This window comes from Stenella coeruleoalba (assembly GCF_951394435.1).
Source record: "Stenella coeruleoalba genome assembly, chromosome: 2".
NCBI classification, from domain to species: domain Eukaryota; kingdom Metazoa; phylum Chordata; class Mammalia; order Artiodactyla; family Delphinidae; genus Stenella; species Stenella coeruleoalba.
This window is the reverse complement of record NC_137147.1, coordinates 56,082,541-56,101,544: the sequence shown is the minus strand read 5'-3', so window position 1 is coordinate 56,101,544 and position 19,004 is coordinate 56,082,541. Positions and strand designations below refer to the sequence as shown.

Below are 19,004 nucleotides of genomic sequence, written 5' to 3'. Positions count from 1 at the left end.
CTAGGAATTGTGTGGTTCATGGTTTTCCTGAAATTATTCTTTCCTGGCATTTGTTCTTTGCTTGAATTCATGAAATTTCACCCAGTGGATATAAGCTCAAGAGGATGCTTTACTGATTTTTGAAGCTCTGTCTCGACATCTCTCTCCTTCCCAGCACTTGCCCTGAAAATTCTTGCTCAGTCTGCTTCCTTGAACTCTGTTCTTTGTCTTTTCAACTCGAAAAAACTGCTGGACTCTCTTTTCCCTTCTCAGCTTTGCTGCCTGGAGATTGTCTCCAGGCAGAAAGCCAGGGCTTTCCTAGGTTTTCCTTCTCTTAGTGATAGAGCACGGTTCTTTGCTGACTGTCATCCAGTGTTTGAAAACTGTCATCTAACAGTTGTTTGGTTTTCTAGATTTTTACAATAGGAGGATGGATATTATTTTATTCATACTTTAAAAATCAGATTTGGTTTCATTTGAGGGTATTTCTTTACTGTAATTGTTTCAAACAAAAAGGTAGCTAAAAATCAACTAGATTATTATAATAACTAGTAATAGAATAATAATTAGTAGTAGTGACATAATAATAGCCAGTAATAGTAATAATTGCTACCAATAAAACCATCATTTACTCTACTCTAAGCCCTTGGTGAATTATACGTAATCTTCACAGTGATATTATGATTATTATAATATTATGGTCTTTAAAAAGATGAAGATTCTGAGGCTCAGATTATTGAGAAGAATTTGACATCACATATCTAAAAATTAGCAGCACTGCAATTCATTTATTCTTTTATTCAAAAATTATTCTTGAGTGCCTACTAGGCTAGGCTTGGGGAATAAAGCAATAAAACAGAACAAAAGCTCATGTGGCGTACATTCTAGTGGCAATATAAAGAAAATATCAGTATTAATAAATATAATGTATAATATAGATGTTGATAAGCTCTAAAAAATAAAGCAGGGAAATGGCACAGGTAGTATATGAGAGTAATCTCAATTTAGATAGTGTAGCTAGGAGATGCTCTGTGAAACAGTGTCATTTGAGTTAAGATCTGAAGTAGGTGAGGGGCCTGAGGGAGACTCAGGAAAAAGTAGTAAGCGATGAGATCAAAGAGTTAGGGGTGGAGTGTGGAAAGCACAGTTTGTAGAACCTAATAAACCATTCCAAGAATTCTGGCATTTATTGTGAGTGAGAAGTATTCCCCACTGTAGTATTTTGAGAAAAAAGATCTGACTTTTTTTTTTTTTTTTTTTTTTTTTTTTTTTTGCGGTACGCGGGCCTCTCCCGTTGCGGAGCACAGGCTCTGGAAGCGCAGGCTCAGGGGTCATGGCTCATGGGCTCAGGCTCTCCACGGCATGTGGGACCCTCCTGGACTGGGGCACGAACCTGTGTCCCCTGCATCAGCAGGCGGACTCCCAACTACTGTGCCACCAGGGAAGCCCTGACTTTGTTTTAAAGAATCATCCTGGATGCAGTGTTGAAAATGAACCTGGGGGCAGGCACTAAAGCAGGAAGAGCTATAAGAGGCTGTTGTAAGAATCCAGGTTTGAGATGACTGTGCTTTGTATCATAGCAGTAAATGGGCAGGTGGTGAAAAGGACTCAAATTACATGTCTATTTTCAAACCTGATATTTAAAGCCAGGCCTACCTTACTCCAAGATCTATGTGGGTTTTAATTTTCTCCTTTACATTATAATCTCCATTTCACTATTTAACATAGTACTCTTAGTATACAAGTATTTAGTATTTAACAAATTATACATAAATTGAGTTAACTAATAATGGTGAATTTCAAAACTCTCTGGATTAAATAGAAACAACAAGCTTTGTCTCTCTCACACACACGTGTGTGTATATATAATTGTCAATAATTAAATTCAAAGGGCAGGATCAAGATGGTGGAGTAGAATGATCCTAAGCCCAACTCCTCCCATAGACACAGCAAAACTAAAACCGCATATAGACCAACTCTCTCAGAACAACCTAAAAAACTAGTAGAACACCTCTTTTACAATTAAGGATATAAAGAAACAACACACTGAGATGAGTAGGAGTGGCAGAGATGCAATATAGTCAGGACCCACACTTCCAACTGGCAACCCACAAGCAAAAAGGGGTATCACAAACTCGGAAATCCTTTATTAGGAGAAAGGTATTCAAATCCCCCATTGGGCACCCTGTCCCTGCGGACCAGTGTTGAGAGGACAAGCCCCCTTCATTGGTTTGCTAATATTTTTTGAGGATTTTTTTTTTTGTCTATGTCCATCAGGGATACTGGCCTGTAATTTTCTTTTGTTTTATAGTATCTTTGTTTGGTTTTGGTGTCAGGGCAATGCTAGCCTCGTAGAATGAGTTTGGAAGTCTTAGTCACAGCAATCAGGCAAGATTGCACAGCAATCAGGCAAGCAATCAGGCAATTTGTATAACAGCCATACAAATTGGAAGAGAGGAAGCAAAATTGTCACTCTTTGCAGATGAGATGATACGATAAATTAAAAACCCTATACATTCCTTCCAAAGACTGTTATAACAAATAAATGAATTCAGTAAAGTTGCAAGAGACAATATACAGAAATCTGGTGCATATCCATACACTAACAGTGAATTATCAGAAAGAGAAATGAAGAAAACAATCCCATTTACAACCACATCAAAAAGAATAAAATGCGTAGCAATAAATTTAACCAAGGAGGTGAAAGACCTGTACTCTAAAAACTATAAGACATTGATGACAGAAATTAAAGATGACACAAATAAATGGAAAGATCTACTGTGCTCATGGATCAGAAAATTTAATACAGTTGACCCTTGAGCTATATGGGAGTTAGGGGCACCAACCACCCATGCAGTCCAAAATCCCTGTATAACTTTACAGTTGGCCCTCTGTACCTATGGTTCCATGTCCATAGATTCAACCAACTGTAGATTGTGTAGTACTGTAGTATGTACTATTGAAAAAATTCTGTGTAGAAGTAGACCCACATGGTTCAAACTGTTGTTGTTCAAGGGTCAACTGTATTGATAAAATGTCCATACTACCCAAAGCAATCTATAGATTCAGTGCAATCTCTAGCAAAATACTCATGGCATTTTTCACAGAACTAGAACAAATAAACCCCAAATTTATATGGAGCCACAAAAAGCCTGAATATCTAAAGCACTCTTTAGAAAAAAGAACAAATCTGGAACATTATACTCCCTGACTTCAAACTATACTACAAAGCTATAGTAATCAAACTAGTATGGTACCAGCACAGAAACAGACACACAGCTCAATGAAACAGAGAGGGCAGAGATAAACCCAAACACATATGGTCAATTAATCTACAACAAAGAAGACAAATACAATGGGGAAAAGACAGTCTCTTCAATAAGTAGTGATGAGAAAACTGGACAGCTACATGTGAAAGAATGAAACTAGACCATTTTCACACACAATATACAAAAATAAATTCAAAATGGATTAAAGACATAAATGTAAGACCTGAAACCATAAAATTCCTAGATAAAAACACAGTAAGTACACTCCTTGACATTGGTCTTATCAGTACATTTTGGATATATCTCCTCAGGCAAGGGCAACAACAGAAAAAATTAACAAATGGAAATTAAAATTTTTGCACAGTGAAGAATACCATCAACAAACAAAAGGTAACCTACTGAATGATAAAAGAAATTTGCAACTTATATGTCCAATGAAGTGTTTATACCCCAAATATATAAAGAACACATATAACTCCATATCAATAAAAAAATCCAATTAAAAACATAGGCAGTGGACCTGAATAGGCACTTTTCAAAGAAGACATACAGGTGGTCAACAGGCACATGAAAACATGCTTAACATTGTTAATCATCAGGTAATGCAAACAAAACTGTAATGAGATATCACCTCACACCTATCCGAATGGCTATTATCAAAAAGGCAAACTATAAGTTTTGGTGAGGATGTGGACAAAAGGAAACTATTTGTGGGAATGTAAATTGGTACAGTCGCTATGGAAAACAGTTTGGAGGGTCCTCAAAAAATTAAAAATAGAACTACTATATGATCCAGCTATTTCACTTCTGGATCTGAAGTAAACAAAAACACTAATTCAAAAAGATATGTGCACCCCAATGTTCATCACAACATTATTTACAATAGCCAAGATATAGAAGCAATCTAAGTGTCCATCAACAGATGAATGGATAAAGAGAACAAACTTGTGTTTGCCAGAGCAGAGGAGGGTGGAAGGATGGGCCAGACAGGTGAAGGGGATTAAGAGGTACAAACTACCAGTTATAAAATAAATAAGTCACAGGAATGTAATGTACAGCACAGGGAATATAGTCAATAATACAGTAATAACATTTTATGGTGCATAATGTATACTGAATCACTATGTTGTACCTGAACCTAATATTTAAGTCAACTATCTTCAATAAACAACAACAAAAAATTCAAAGGTCATGATGCTTTGAAAATGTTAATACAAATAATGCTAGGCAAATGAGAAAACAAACTAGTTGGAGACAACCAGTGGAAGTGGGTTAGGGATGCAGAGCCTCACTGAGAGTACATAAATATTAAAATTTGAAGAATGAGTATGTGTTGAGAATCTAGAGACAAAGAATAATAAATATTTAGGATATAATGTCATAAAGTCTAAGAAGGAAGTAAAGCAGTTGCTGAAAAGGAAGAAGATACCACTCTGTTTATGTTTAGTTTATCCTCTCCAACCCATATGCCATTATCTGTAACATAGTAAATAAAGACTTAATCAAGAGGATCACCAGGGGAAATGTGTTGTTTCTCTTTTCAATAGGAAAAAGAGAGGTTGTCTGGTAAAGTTTTTAAAACTAGTTTGTTGGTAGAAATAAAAGCCCTCATTCACCATGATTGCTGAGGCCCTGAAATTATATGTGTAGTGGAGGTATATGCAAATACCGAGGCTCAGAAATATTATGTGAGTGGTTTATTTCTCCTGTCTGATGCCTTTCTTTTCTGGTAACAAGATTTTGGTCCAAACAGCTTTTAATTATTAATTATAATTAATTATTAATTACTAATTTTTTTTTCTAATTATCTTCATCTGTGCATCAAAATCCTCTACTCAAACACTGCCAATATTTTATGGAGTAACTTGCTCTCTCACATAAGGTGGGATGATAGATCATGCTGTTAGCCACGTCAGAACTAAAATATATGAAAAGTATGATCTGTTCTCTTCAAGTCAGATCTTGCAAATATGATACATTTTATTAATAGCTAATATAAAATAATAAATATAATGCTACTCCTGAAAAGCAATCTTTTGATAGTAAAGAGTACAGTGGTATGGTAATTCGGACCATTATGTGGGACATTCCTTGTATTATATAAAGACAAATTTACATTTGTAAAATTCATACTTCTTATTCCTAGACTGCATCTACTATTGTGATTCCAGCTAAATTATTGCTGCTTGATGATGTCACTCATTATATTAATTATCCTCCATATTTCCCAGTAAGTCTGTGTAAATAATCAACAGGAATCCTTATGTCAAATCACATTAGTGAAGTAATACATCAAACATTTCTTACAGCAAATCCACAAAACTCATGGATTAACTTTTTATGATCCCAACTCAAGAAATCTGATAGCATGTGTTGTAGATAACAGTTATATTTATTATTGCTTATTTAGCAGCAAGCAATTTCAAAAGTAATTTATATGCATTAATTCACTTAATTCACCTGTGATGGTTAATTTAACATGTCAACTTGATTAGGCTAAGGGATGCCCAGACAGCTGTAAAATCATTATTTCTGATTGTGTCTGTGAGGGTCTTTGAATCTGAGTAAAGAAGATAACCAAGTACATCCTCACCAATATGGTTGGGCAGCATCCAATCCAATGAGGGTCAGAATAGAACAGAAAGTTGAGTGAATTTGCTTTCTTTTCTTGAGCTGGGACACATCTCCTCCTGAACTTTGACATCAGTGCTCCTGGTTCTGATCCTTCAAACTCATACTGAATTACATCACTGGCTTTCCTGGTTCTCAGAGTGCAGGTGTCAGAGCATGGGACTTTTTGGTCTCCATAATCACCTGAGCCAATTCCTATAATAAATCTTCTTATATCTATATGTTTATCTATCTATCTATCCATCCATCCACTCATCCATTCATCCATCCATCCATCCACTCTATTGGTTCTGTTTCTCTGGATAACCTTAATACACCTCCCAACAAACCCAAAATCAATATACTTTTATTATATTTATTTTGTTTTTAATAAAACTAGGAAAAAAAACACTTGAATAAATTGTCTCATGTCACCTAGATGTTAAGTGATAAAGCTAAGAATGCAGCATAGATTTTGATGGGTATAGGCATAGTCTCCTATAAATGAATCTTCTATATGAATCTACATTTATAAAAGAGATTAATGCTTTACTTTATAAAAAATTATCTTCCACATTTTAATAACAAATTTCATATTCATTATATGCATACTTGTAACAACTTTCTCAGGGATATATCATAATATTATAATGTATAACTTTCAAATTCCTATTTTATGTATTTGGAAAACCTATTATAATAGATGGTACTGTACAGTGATTTATATTTGGGCCTGAGATCAAGAATACCTGAATTTAAAGCATAGCTCATAAATTTATTAATTGTATGGATTTGGCAAGTGTCATACCCATTTAAACCAGGAAAATAGAGATAATAATACCTAAAAAAAACTTTTCTGATGAAATTAAATATAACATCTCAAATATGTAAGATAATTATGCTCAGAGTAAATGCACAATAAATTATAATCCTTTTATTTCTATAGACAGCTGTATGTTTAAAAACATAAATTGTCATACATTCATGTAGAGATGGTTCTAAATTTAACCAAGGAAATCTGAGTACTGAATTGAGTGTTCTTATGGTTTATGATGTCTATACTTAACAAAAATGCAATAATATCTTTTGCCACACATATGAATGTATGTTTTATACTACATGCAAATGTGAAATGTAAGGATCCTATTGACCACTTTGTGAAAATAAAAATGATTGATGAGTTTTATTATTTCAATTTAGAAATTCAGCTGCAGAATATAAACTCCTGTGTTACCATGGTAGCACATTACATCACTCTAATTATACAATATATGCTTAGTTCCTGAAGAAAGGCAATTTAGCCGGATTTCCATATTGATATTCCGTATATTCAATAAGGGATTTAAAATTTATTTTGAACTTTTAATTTCTTGTGACTACTTCCTTACTTGAAAGCCAGAAAGATTTTTGAAAGACTTTTGCTTTAATTTATAAATCCCATTAATTTTTACACGATTGGAAGAGTGAACATTTATATATGACTTGATAACCTTTCTTAGTATTACTGGTGACTAAAATGTGTTTTAGAACCCAAATTAAATTTTAGTTGTTTCTTTTTTAATTACCCAACAGGAATGCTTTTGTCAGTCACTTCATTTGCATCAACTGCAAGCAAAAATGAGATAGAATGGAGTTTCCACCTCAAAGTATTTATCTTTAGTATATTTTCTATTTATTAAAATTGTTAAGGAGGTAAGGAACACTATACACAACACAATATCCACAAATTTGATATCTTAGATAAAATAGACCAATTGTGTGAAGGACTCATGCTACCAAAAAGCATGCAAGGAAACATACATAACTTTAATAGGCCTATATCTATTGAGGAAATTGATTCAATAACTAATAAGCCCTCTAAAAAGAAATAATCAGGCACAGATTGTTTTACAAATGATTTAAAGAACATTTAAGAAAATAATTATACCAATTCTCCACAACTTCTTCTAGAAAATAGAAGCAGAGAGAACACTTCCTAATTCACAATATGAGGTAGCAAGAATCCAAATATAACACAAATGTATGAAGAAATCTCACAGAACTGGGTAGGGAAAACAGGCACTGACCTAAGTTTAGAAATGAGTGGACTATCTAAAATTAAAGACAAAATAAACTGTATATAAGCAAGGTACACTAGCTGATAAAGTTAAACCCCAGAGGATATTGGTTAACAATTCTGGTACTACTATAAATATATACTGGAACTGAACAATTAAGTAAATGGATGGCAGACAATTGAAGCCAGTTTTCTCACTGTTAGAGTGGGAAATTGCAGATAAGCAAGGAGAGGGGAACTAGAATGACTCATTTGATAACGGATACATTAGAGTTTGAGACATCATTATGAGATCAAGTTTAGCTTAATATAAACACAGTCCGTAACATACACATATATTGATAGATATACATGCATATATATATGTTAGTATAGAGCATATATTTCCTTGCTCTGTCAGTTGAGGAAAACTGAAAGCAATGACAATAGGCAAGAAGCACACCTAGCACCTATGTCTTGGTTTCTAACACCACTCTCCAATTTTAAAAACCCATGCTCCTAAGAGAAATGACTGATATTATGAAATATACATGAGCCAAGAGAACTCATAATATCAGAAAGTAAGGAAGTATGCAAAATAACACCCACAATGGTTGTAGTATGCCAAATGACACAGGAGACAACTGAAAAACCTCCCAAAATTCAAAGCTCTTCAGTAATTTGAATGACAAAATAAACTTACATTTAATTATAACCCAAAATGTAGACTAAGTACACATGAGTCCATACTGATATAAATAAATAACCTGAATAAAAATGAGGGTAAACCTACGATATAGAAAAATTCTAAATAATTTACATAGATACTCTGTCTTCAAGGAGGCAGAACATAATTCCCTACTCCTCACCTGTGGGCTAAGCATAGTAACTTCCTTCTAAGGAGTACAGCATGACAGAGGTAAACAAGAGTCCCTTTACAACAAAGAAGCTTGACAAACACTATGTTAGCCAAGTGCTCAAGGTCATCACCAACTGTTGTAAGTCATGTTGATAGTATGTGCCTTTGGTATTATGTGATGAAAATGGCACTTGACCTCTACGTTCTTCCTCCCAAACGCTATAACCTTTGATTCACGGTAAGAAAAAATATCAGAAAAATCTCAATAGAAGGTCATTCTATAAAATACCTGGCCAGTGCTCTTCAAAGCTGTCAAGGTCATCAAAAACAAGGAACATCTGGAAAACTTGCACAGCCAAGAGGACCTGAAAGAGAAATGATGAATGAACTTGAATGATGGAATGACGAATGATAGAAAATTATGAATAATGTGATATTCTGGATGGGATCTAGGAGTGAAAAAGATATTAGGTAAAATTTAAGGAAATCTGAATAAAATATGCTTAGCTAATAATAATGTATTTATATTCATCCATTATTTGTAAGAAATGTACCATACAAATGTAATAATGTTAATAACCGCTAAAACTGTGTTTGGGTTACATGAGAACTCTCTGTACTACCTTTACAACTTTTAAAAATAAAACTAAATCTCTTCTTAAAAGTAAATTTCATTTAAAATAAAACAAAATATGCTACATAATTATTTATACAGCAGCAAATTGTTCACTGAATGGATTTCCCATAATTCATTTAAACACTTTGCTGATATTAAGCATATAGGTTTATACCAAGTTTCACAATCCATGCATCCATTCAACAAAAGTGTATTAAAATCTTTATGTGTCAGATGCTATAGTAGTATTTGAGATTCAGCAACAACAACAAAAACAATAGAAATAAGCCTCTGTAAGAGCATACTAATAACTAGAGAGGGAGAGAGGCAAAAGACAAATAAAATACAATTGAAAAAGAGGCAATCAAATAAAAATAAAAGCAGATATATTGTTGGGGGGAGCTTTTAAAAATCCCATCATCTCCAGCCTCTTCCTCTAGCTGCTCTATGGACAGGAGAATGAAGGAGTAAGAGAAGGAAGATCCCTTAGAATTTTACTGCATTGGCCTAGGAGAGAAATTTAGGTGCTGTGGGGTTAGATTAGGATGGTAGCAAGAGACATAGTAGTGAAGGATTGGTATCTGAATGTATTACAAGGAGAAGCCAGAAGAATTCTCATTATTTGGATGTGAGTATGAGGGAAGAAGACAAATCAAGATTCTTCTTTTTTATTAATGAAGGTATTTGTTGCTATAAATATCTCTCTTAGAAATGCTTTTGCTGCATTTCATACCTTTTGGTATGTCATGTTTTCATTTTCATTTGTTTCAAGATATTTTTGAATTTTTCTTTTGATTTCTTCTTTGACTCATTCATTGTTTATAGGCATGTTGTTTAACCTTTATATTTTTGTGAATTTTCTAGTTTTCTTCTTGTAACTGTTTTCTACTTTCATACCACTGTGTACAGAAATGATGCTTCATATGATTTCAAAATTCTTAAATTTAAGATTTGTTTTGTGGCAAAACATATGATCTATCCTGAAGAATATGCTGTATGCACTTAAGAAGAACATGTATTCTGTTGCTGTTGGATGGAATGTTCTATAAATATCTGTTAAGTCCATCTGGTCTAATGTGTATATTGCTCCTGTTTAAAAATATGCAGAGGTACTGAACTGAAATTTTTCCAAAGAAGATATACAGACAAGTACACAAAAAGGTACTCAACATCACTAATCATCAAGGAACTGCAAATCAAAACCACAATGAGATATTTCCTCATACCTTTTAAAATGGATATCATCAAAAAGGCAAGAAATAGCAATACTGATGAGAAAAGGGAACACTGTTTCATTGTTTGTGGAAATGTAAATTTGTTCAGCCACTCTGAAAAACAGTATGGAGCTTCCTCAAAAAATTAAAAATAGAACTACCATATGATCCAGCAATTCTACTTCTGGGTATAGATTAAAAAATATGAAAAGGGAATATTAGAGAAATATCTGCTCTCCCATGTTTATTGGTGCATTTTTCTCCCAATATCCAAGATATAGAAACAACCTAAGTGCCAGTCAATGGATAAGCAGATGAAGAAGATATGGTATATATATATGCAATGGAATATTATTCAGCCATGTGAAAAAAGGACATCCTGTCATTTTCAACTGTATAATGGACTTTGAGGTCACTATGCTAAGGGAAACAAGTCAGACAGAGAAAGGGAAACTCTGTATGCTATCACTTATATACAAATTTTTAAAAAGTCAACTTCATAGAAACAGACTAAAATGGTAGTTACCAGAGGCAGGAGGTTGGGGAAAAAGAGGAGATATTGGTCAAAGAGTATAAAGTTTCAGCTAAAAGATGAATAAGGTCTGGGGATCTGATGCACAGCATAATGAATATACTCTAGCTGTTGAAAGAGCAGATCTTAAATATTCTCACCACAAAAAAAAGGAAATGGTGACTATGTATTGTGATGCAGGTGTTAATAAATGCTGTAGTGGTAATCATTTTTCAATATATAAGTGTATCAAATCAACATGTTGTACACCTTAAACAATGAACAATGTTATATGTAAATTATCTTAATAAAGTGGAGGAAAAAAGTCCATAAACTAAGAAGCTAAAGAGAAAAACCTTATATTTTGCATAAAGGTAATTAAAATGCACAATGTTTAAGTAATTTAAAATATTTGAGTAATTGTCCTAAATGCAGAAACAAAACAACCAGTGAGATTGTTTAATCTATTTCCCCAGAATTAGTGCATGCATTTGAATTAGGCAACTGCATAAAACAAAAAGCCTAAAATAAAAGTGAATGAATACAATAAGTGCTTAATTTTTATATAAAAGAAGTCCAGAAGTAGGTAGTACAAGGCTTCTGTAGCTCTTCCATGATATCTGAGACTCAGTCTCTTTCTATCTCATTGTGCCAGCATCCTATGATTTGCTGACTTTAATACTCAAGTATAAGAAAGATGCTCTCACACCATACTTGTGATCCAATTTTCAGAAAGAAACAAGGAAGAAAGGAAGGGCAAAGAGAAAGCACTTTCTAGGAAATTTTGCTGGTACATTGTCTTTAACAGCCTTATCTGAAATCCCATCACCACAATCACCTTCACATCATTTGCTAGAACTACATCACATGACCAAACCCAGATGCAATCTACTGTACAACATGGTACCTATAGTTAACCATATACTATTGTGCACTTTAAAATAAGATAGATGTCACATTAAGTGTTCTTACCACACATACACACAAACAGAAGGAAGTTTTTGGAGGAGATGGATGTGTTTAGTATCTTAATTGTGGTGAAATATCACCAGTGTATGCATATGTTCAAACTTAGCAAGATGAATACATTAAATGCATGCAATTTTGTGTACATCAATTATACATCATAAAGGTTAAAATTTTAAATAAAAACGTTTCCTAACAGATGCATTGTTATCCATAAAAATTCAGAAAAAAGTTTTTACTAAGGAGGAAGAAAAGTGTATCTTCAGTAGACATTTACCAGTATATATTCTATTCAGTTACAATGAAAATACAGTTGACCCTTGAGCAAAGGGTTAGTGGCACCAGCCCCCGAAGCAGTCGAAAATCCAACTTATAGTTGGCCCTCTGTATTTAAGGTTTCTCCACATAAATGATTCCTCCTTATCTGAGCCTCTGCATCCTCAGATTCAATCAAGCAGGGATTTTGTAGTACTGAAGTATTTACTATTGGAAAAAAAAAATCTGTGTGTAAGTGGACCTGCACAGTTCAAACCCATGTGGTTCAAGGGTCAACTGTATCTTTCCTTAAAAATATTTTAAGTGTCATATATCTGTTATAGTTTTATTTCCTAATTAGTATAAAGTTTAATACTTAGTTGCATGTTTAATAGTCATTTGTGTTTCTGCATGTCTGTATTTACAAGAAGGTAAATTATGAGAAAGTCTTGAGAGACAAACCAAGGGCTGAGAAAAACAAAACAACTGCCATTTAACTTAATGGTCAGAAAAGAGCCAGTTGTAAATTCAGAGTAACTGTTCTTTATGGGACACATTTTGAGAAGAACCAAAGTATTACATGACCCAGTGTAATGTGGAAAGTGTAAATTCCCTGTTACTGTCATTCGTGTGATATGAACCACTATATCTCCAGAACGGCCCTGTTCAAAAGTAATTATATTAACAGAGAAAGAAAATTATTAGCACATTTGCATAAATTAATTTATTGTTTAAATAGCTGTAATGGAAAATGATGGTACTCTCAGGGTTTGTATTAAGGTAAATCATGACAGAGGAAAGGAGAATAAAATATGGCAAACTGCTCCAAAAGTAATCCATATTAGGGCTTTTCTCTGTTATACCAGGCTAAATTTCATCAGAGATTTATTTCCTTAAGTAGAGTGGCATCCCAAGGATACAGAGATTCTGAAGATTAGTTTTCAAACTTTATTAAGGTCATCCTTGAATGGAATATATCATAAATTCTTGTCACTTTAACTTTTGATATGTTGAGTTAAAAACATTCAAAGCATACATGTATTGGTGAAGTAAAGCATTACAAAACAATGCCACTTAGTTTTTCTGGAAGAACTAGGGAACATACAGATAATGACCCTGAGTATGTCCTCTTATTCTCTATCATCAAAACATAATTTTGGTTGCGTGCACAGGGCATGTGCCAACATCAAGATTTAAAAGACTGTTTTGACTTTAGCTTTATTAATAAAATGCATGTACCTGAAATCTACTTTCTCTCTTCCTTCATCATGGTTGTAGGCCCAATCATTTCCTGGGACAATAAAGTTTATTCTCTCCTCCCAACCCTTAGTCATAATAGGTAAGGTGGAAAAATTGAAGAAGGAGGGTCAAAAATCTGTGAGGATTCTTCACTAATGTATTAATAAATTAAGAAATTGGTTTTTGAGCACCGTTCTATCTCCATAAAGATAGGGGAATATGACAAAATGAATTCAACCAGGTGTAAACCAGGATACCATAGCCGAGAAATAATGAAAATCAAATGCTCTTACAAACTCATATCTAGTTAAGAATCATACAATTTGATGCAGAATCTTGGCTTCCAAACCAAGTCAGCAAACTGAAAAAAAAAAAAAAAAAAAAGCAAGTGAAATAAAGGAAACCAGCACCAGCGTAGAAGAAAATCAGGGCTTTTTTGGAACAGAAATAGTTCTAAAATGTAGGGAAAATCTAGCGTCATTGAGAGAGAGAAAGTGAGCCCATACGAATGGCAAATTTAGGAAATGACCAATGGTCGTTTCACTTAATTATATTTAATATTGAGGTTAAAAGAAAGAGATAGATGTTTCTAGAATTTAATGCATTGACATATCCACTTTGTGATTGGCTGTATGTTCTGTGTGTCAAAAATTCAAATATCTAAGTGCCTGTTTGCTCCACCATTTGGTAGGGATCAGAAGTATCCTCAACCCCTATTAATATGTATTACATTTTTGAGACGATCACTTCCAATCAAAGGAAAAAGCAAAAATATCAAAAGCAACAGCAACAACAAAAACCTTAATAATATCCCTTTAATTTGTAGAAGTCTGTTAATTGTTTGTACAAAGTTCTTCATTATCATTTATTATTATTTAATATAGGCTTTAAGAAAAAAAATCAAATATAGAGGGCATAGGAGATTGATTTTCCCATGGGAAACAGGAGAGCCTGAAATAATAAAATTTCAAAATAGGTCTATTTAATGTTCCTATTTTTATCCTGATAGCAGCCCAGCAAGCAACCAAGAAGAGATTATTCCTTCCTGGAGGTAGCTGCATTCAGCAACGAAACTGTCTTTCTAATGTGTATAGACCACAAAGAGGTGGAGGAGGTAGATTAAGAAGTCTTTTTGTCATTTTTGGAGGAAGATGTTCCAACGTGCAACAATAAAAGATACCAGTAGATGATAGGAAGTGAAGAAGGTCCGCTGAATATCTTAACTATCAGTGTATTGTTGAATTGCTTTTGTGATTAGAAAATACCGTTGTTAGACTGTAAATGATTAATAAAAGTAAAAAAAAAATGATAGAGTAGTTTCAAGGGGCACCACATTGTAGCTCAGGTCAGTTGGTCAGACTGGAACAGTAATAACAACCTGAAAAGGTATCAACAGTGGTGAGACATGATGTGTGGCCTTGAGCTGGGGTCAAAGGCCTGATATAGTCAATCTGCAGATGTGGAACACATACGGGAAACACCTAGTGCAATGAGATCTAGTCTACTGGGAGATAACCTAGTAAACTTTTGGCGGGAGTCACAGGTCTATCATACAGTGGTAGCTCAGTTTATAGTAGTGGATATGTTGCCATGTCTAGTACGATGATTGATCTAGGCAGTAATTGTCACAATCTGAGGAGTGCAGGCTTGATCAGCAGCTTGTTTCTAGTCAGTTGCATCAGAAAATGATCTTTTACCATGGACATCCACATGAATTACCCAGGTATTTATATAAATAGCCATGATTTGTTTCCACATTTCATGGCCCCAAAGAACGGTGTCTACAATTTGCCAGTATTTAATTTTTCAAGGGCAGATCAAACAGTGAGGCAATTGGGAACAGCCCAAGAATCAGTAGAAAAATATACCAAGGTTAATCTAAGGGAGTATTTGCCAGAGTTATGAGATGGCCTTAAGTTCTGCCCAATGAGTGGAGTTACTACATCTGTTTTGGGTTCCGCTCAGCTGGTACTGCAGCAGAACAGCTCCAGCAGCCGGGTGGGCACGACCGTCCTTAGCTTAGCCAAAATCCTTCAGTGTTTTCCTTTGCTCTTTAGCACAACTTGTAAATTTTTGGTGAAACCTGGACATAATGTATCAAGTAGTAAGAACCAAGGTAATTGGGTTTTTAATGAGGTTTTATGATAAACTGGTTTGTTGTTGGCATGTTCAGTGGTTGCTTTAGCATAGATGCCTGGAGCTTAAATTTCCTGTAGTATGTTTACTCTCTTTTTTCTTTCTTCCCTGTTGTCTCGGGGCTTCCTTAAGAAATTCTTAAATACTGTCTGTGCCTTTTGGCTCTCTGAGTAATCCACTGTTAACACATTGGAACCTTGTTGATTGGTGGCAAGATGTAGGGGGATGGGAAGCAGTCTATTATCTTACAACTAAATCTTAGTTGTTCACGGGACCTGAGATACTTCATAGAGTTTTCAGGCCCAATACTCCCTTTCCTTTTCGCCCCTCATCTGGGCCAGCTGATAAAAGGGCCTGAGTGCTCCCTCCTTTTGCCCTAGGCTGCATGTGCAGGAGAACCATCAACTCAGTCCTACCCTCTAACCACAGTAAAATCCCAGTCAGTCTCTTTTCCTTGCCATCTCAAGCCATTTCTAGACCTGCTTGAGAGTCAGCCTTGTTCCTTCCAGAAAGCCTCATTATGTTAGTAATAGACCTTTACCTACCCTCTTGGTGCACAAGTGGTGTCATCAGTTTTGATATGCACACTAAATTTTATGTGATGTGACTATCACATTTCTTTGAAGTTATCACAACATGAGGGGATGTTAACCTAATCACACCCTATAAAACCTGAAAAGCTATGATTTGTACACACAAAAACACACACACACGATAATAGCAATCCCTGAAATATTATATGAATTTGATTGTCTGCTCAATCTTGGTACTTGAACATTCCTCATGAAAAATTAGGCATATGGAATAATTGAAATAAATTCTCCCTTTAGAAGGCCCAGTTTAATCAAAATGACCATGGTTTGCTGAACAATGCCCCCCAGAGATGTCTATATCCTAATCCCCAGAACCTGCGAATATATTATCTTACTAAGTAAAAGAGACTTTGCAGAATCTTGAGAAGGGGAGATTATCCTTCATTGTCTGGGCAGGTCCAATGCAATCACAAAGTTTTTTATAAGAGAGAGGCAGGAAGATCAGAGTTAGAATGCATAAGAATTGAAGTAGATGCCAGGGAGAGATTACACTATACTGCAGACTTTGAAGATGGAGAAGGGCCATGAGCTAAGGAATGTAGGTATTCTCTAGAAGCTGGAGAAGGCGAGGAACACTGTCTCTACTACAGCCTACAGGAAAAACACCTGCTTGCAGATCCATTTTTTACTTCCAACTTCCAGAACTTTAAGAGAATAAATATGTGTTGCTTAAAGCCACTTAGTGTGTGGAAATTTGTCAAGGTTACAATAAGAAGTTAATATAGTGGCAAAAGGAAGGAAATGAGCTGATTTTTTTCCCCAGTGTTACCTACAGAAGAACATGTTAATTTACTACTGAAAACTGAATCCTAAGAGCTACTCTGGTTTGCGTGGTTTCCAAAGCCTGGTTGAAATTTTCCTTCATTTCTTTAAGCTAGCTCATACCCTTATAATGAAATTGATTTTTAATCAAATCAACCATGTTGTTTTGAATTGCCCACATTTAAAAAACAATAAGTATATAATTTATTTTCCTGGACAGTTTCTAAACTCAAATGAGATAAAGTAATTTGCTCAGTGAAAGATGGCCACTGTTACATAAACAAAGATGTTTCAGTGTAACATAAAAAAAGGAATAGTGTAACACTGACACTTTGAATTTCCCTTCCTGAATCCAATATTTATCATTTCCTCTTCCTTAAAGGTAGTCTTTAACCAGATTTCAAAAACTGCAGTTATTATTTTGCTTGTTTCTAACCTTATATAAATTGAATTACATAATATACATCTATTATCTAGTTTTTTCACTCATCATAATGTTGGAAAATTCTTCCATGTGAATATATGCAAGTAGATTTCAATTATTTTTATCATTGTGTAAAATATTTCATATAATAAGCCGTAAATTATTTATCTGTTCTTTTGATGTACAGTGTAGTTTTTTCTAGCTTTTGGCCTATACGGATAATGCTATTACTATCCACTCTTTCATGTGTATCTTTTGGCAAACATATACATGCATTTATGTTAGTTATACTCTCAGAAAAAATATTTTTTAGATCAAAGGATATTAATGTATTAACATCAGTAGATAATGGCAAACAGCTTTCCAAAGTGACTATATAAAATCCCATTTCCACCAGTAATACATAAGATTTTTAATTTGTCCATATCATCACCAATATTTCTTAATTTCAAGCATTTTAATTTTAGCCTATCTGGTGGGTAAGGAGTGATATATCATTATGGTTTTAAATTTGCATTTCCCTGGTTAGTAATGAGGCTGAGTAAACTTTCATACTTTCATTGCCTATTTAAACATTCTCTTTTGTGAAGCCTGTTCAAGTATTTTGCACATTTTCTCTGCTGATTTATCACTGATTTGTAGGAGTTCTTTCATTAGGCATATGTTTTGCAAATGTCTTCTCTGATCTGTGCTTTTCCTTTTACAAATGTTAACTCTATTTTTGATGAATATAAATTATTAATTTAAACCTAATTTGTCAGTCATTGCTTTATGGTTATACACTGTGTTCCCCATTTAAGAAATCATTCCTTATTCTAAGGTAAAGGTGATATCTATTATCTTCTATAAATTTTGTTACTTTGTTTTTCTATTTAAATCTACACTCTACTTATAATTAATTCTTGGTGTGAAATAGGATTGTGTGAAAAAGAATTAACATAACAGGTCTGTTTGCTCAGTCCTCACATGTCTTCAAAGCTGCCTGTAACCATCATGAACCCTTGGCCAACTCCCAAGAATGTGCTCCTTGGAAGGTTCTTTATGTTAATGACTGATGATTTTTTTATCTGGAAAAATAAGTTGTGCCATATCAACTTATCAGTTTTGCTTTGCACAAACACCAAGATCGATAATGTGCACTAGTTTTCATTTTGGGGTTCCTGTGTTTCAGTTACCATCGCTGGTCACATAACAGGATATGCTTATGTGACCAGCCTTCCATCAACACCCTGAGAAGGGACACTTTTCATGTGTCCCAGAAAGTCACAGGCCAGAGATAAATGCATTCTATCCAGTACCAGAAGTGGAAGAACATGGAAGCCTGTACCTTATTCCTCAGAAGTTTGCCCAATGCTTATCTTTTTTTCGTGTTTCTGTTGTTCTTTATCTGTTTGCTTATCATACATATATAAAACCTGCTATCAATTCTTATGAGTCCTTGGATCAAATCATCAAGTTTGAGTATGCGGGTAACATTACCAAAACAAGCCAAGATTTACTGTCCTTTGTATAGACATTCAAATGACTCAGCACGAT

General features: G+C 34.3%; 1 long non-coding RNA gene across 1 annotated transcript in view; it reads right to left on the bottom strand.

Moving 5' to 3' along the window:
* The window catches only part of LOC307182158, a 329,662-nt gene that overhangs the window by 269,332 nt on the left and 41,326 nt on the right, over positions 1–19,004 (bottom strand). Inside the window, exon 2 of the long non-coding RNA XR_013827137.1 lies at positions 9,042–9,117. This is a non-coding gene — a long non-coding RNA (uncharacterized lncRNA). The remainder of the gene's footprint in view (positions 1–9,041; positions 9,118–19,004) is intronic.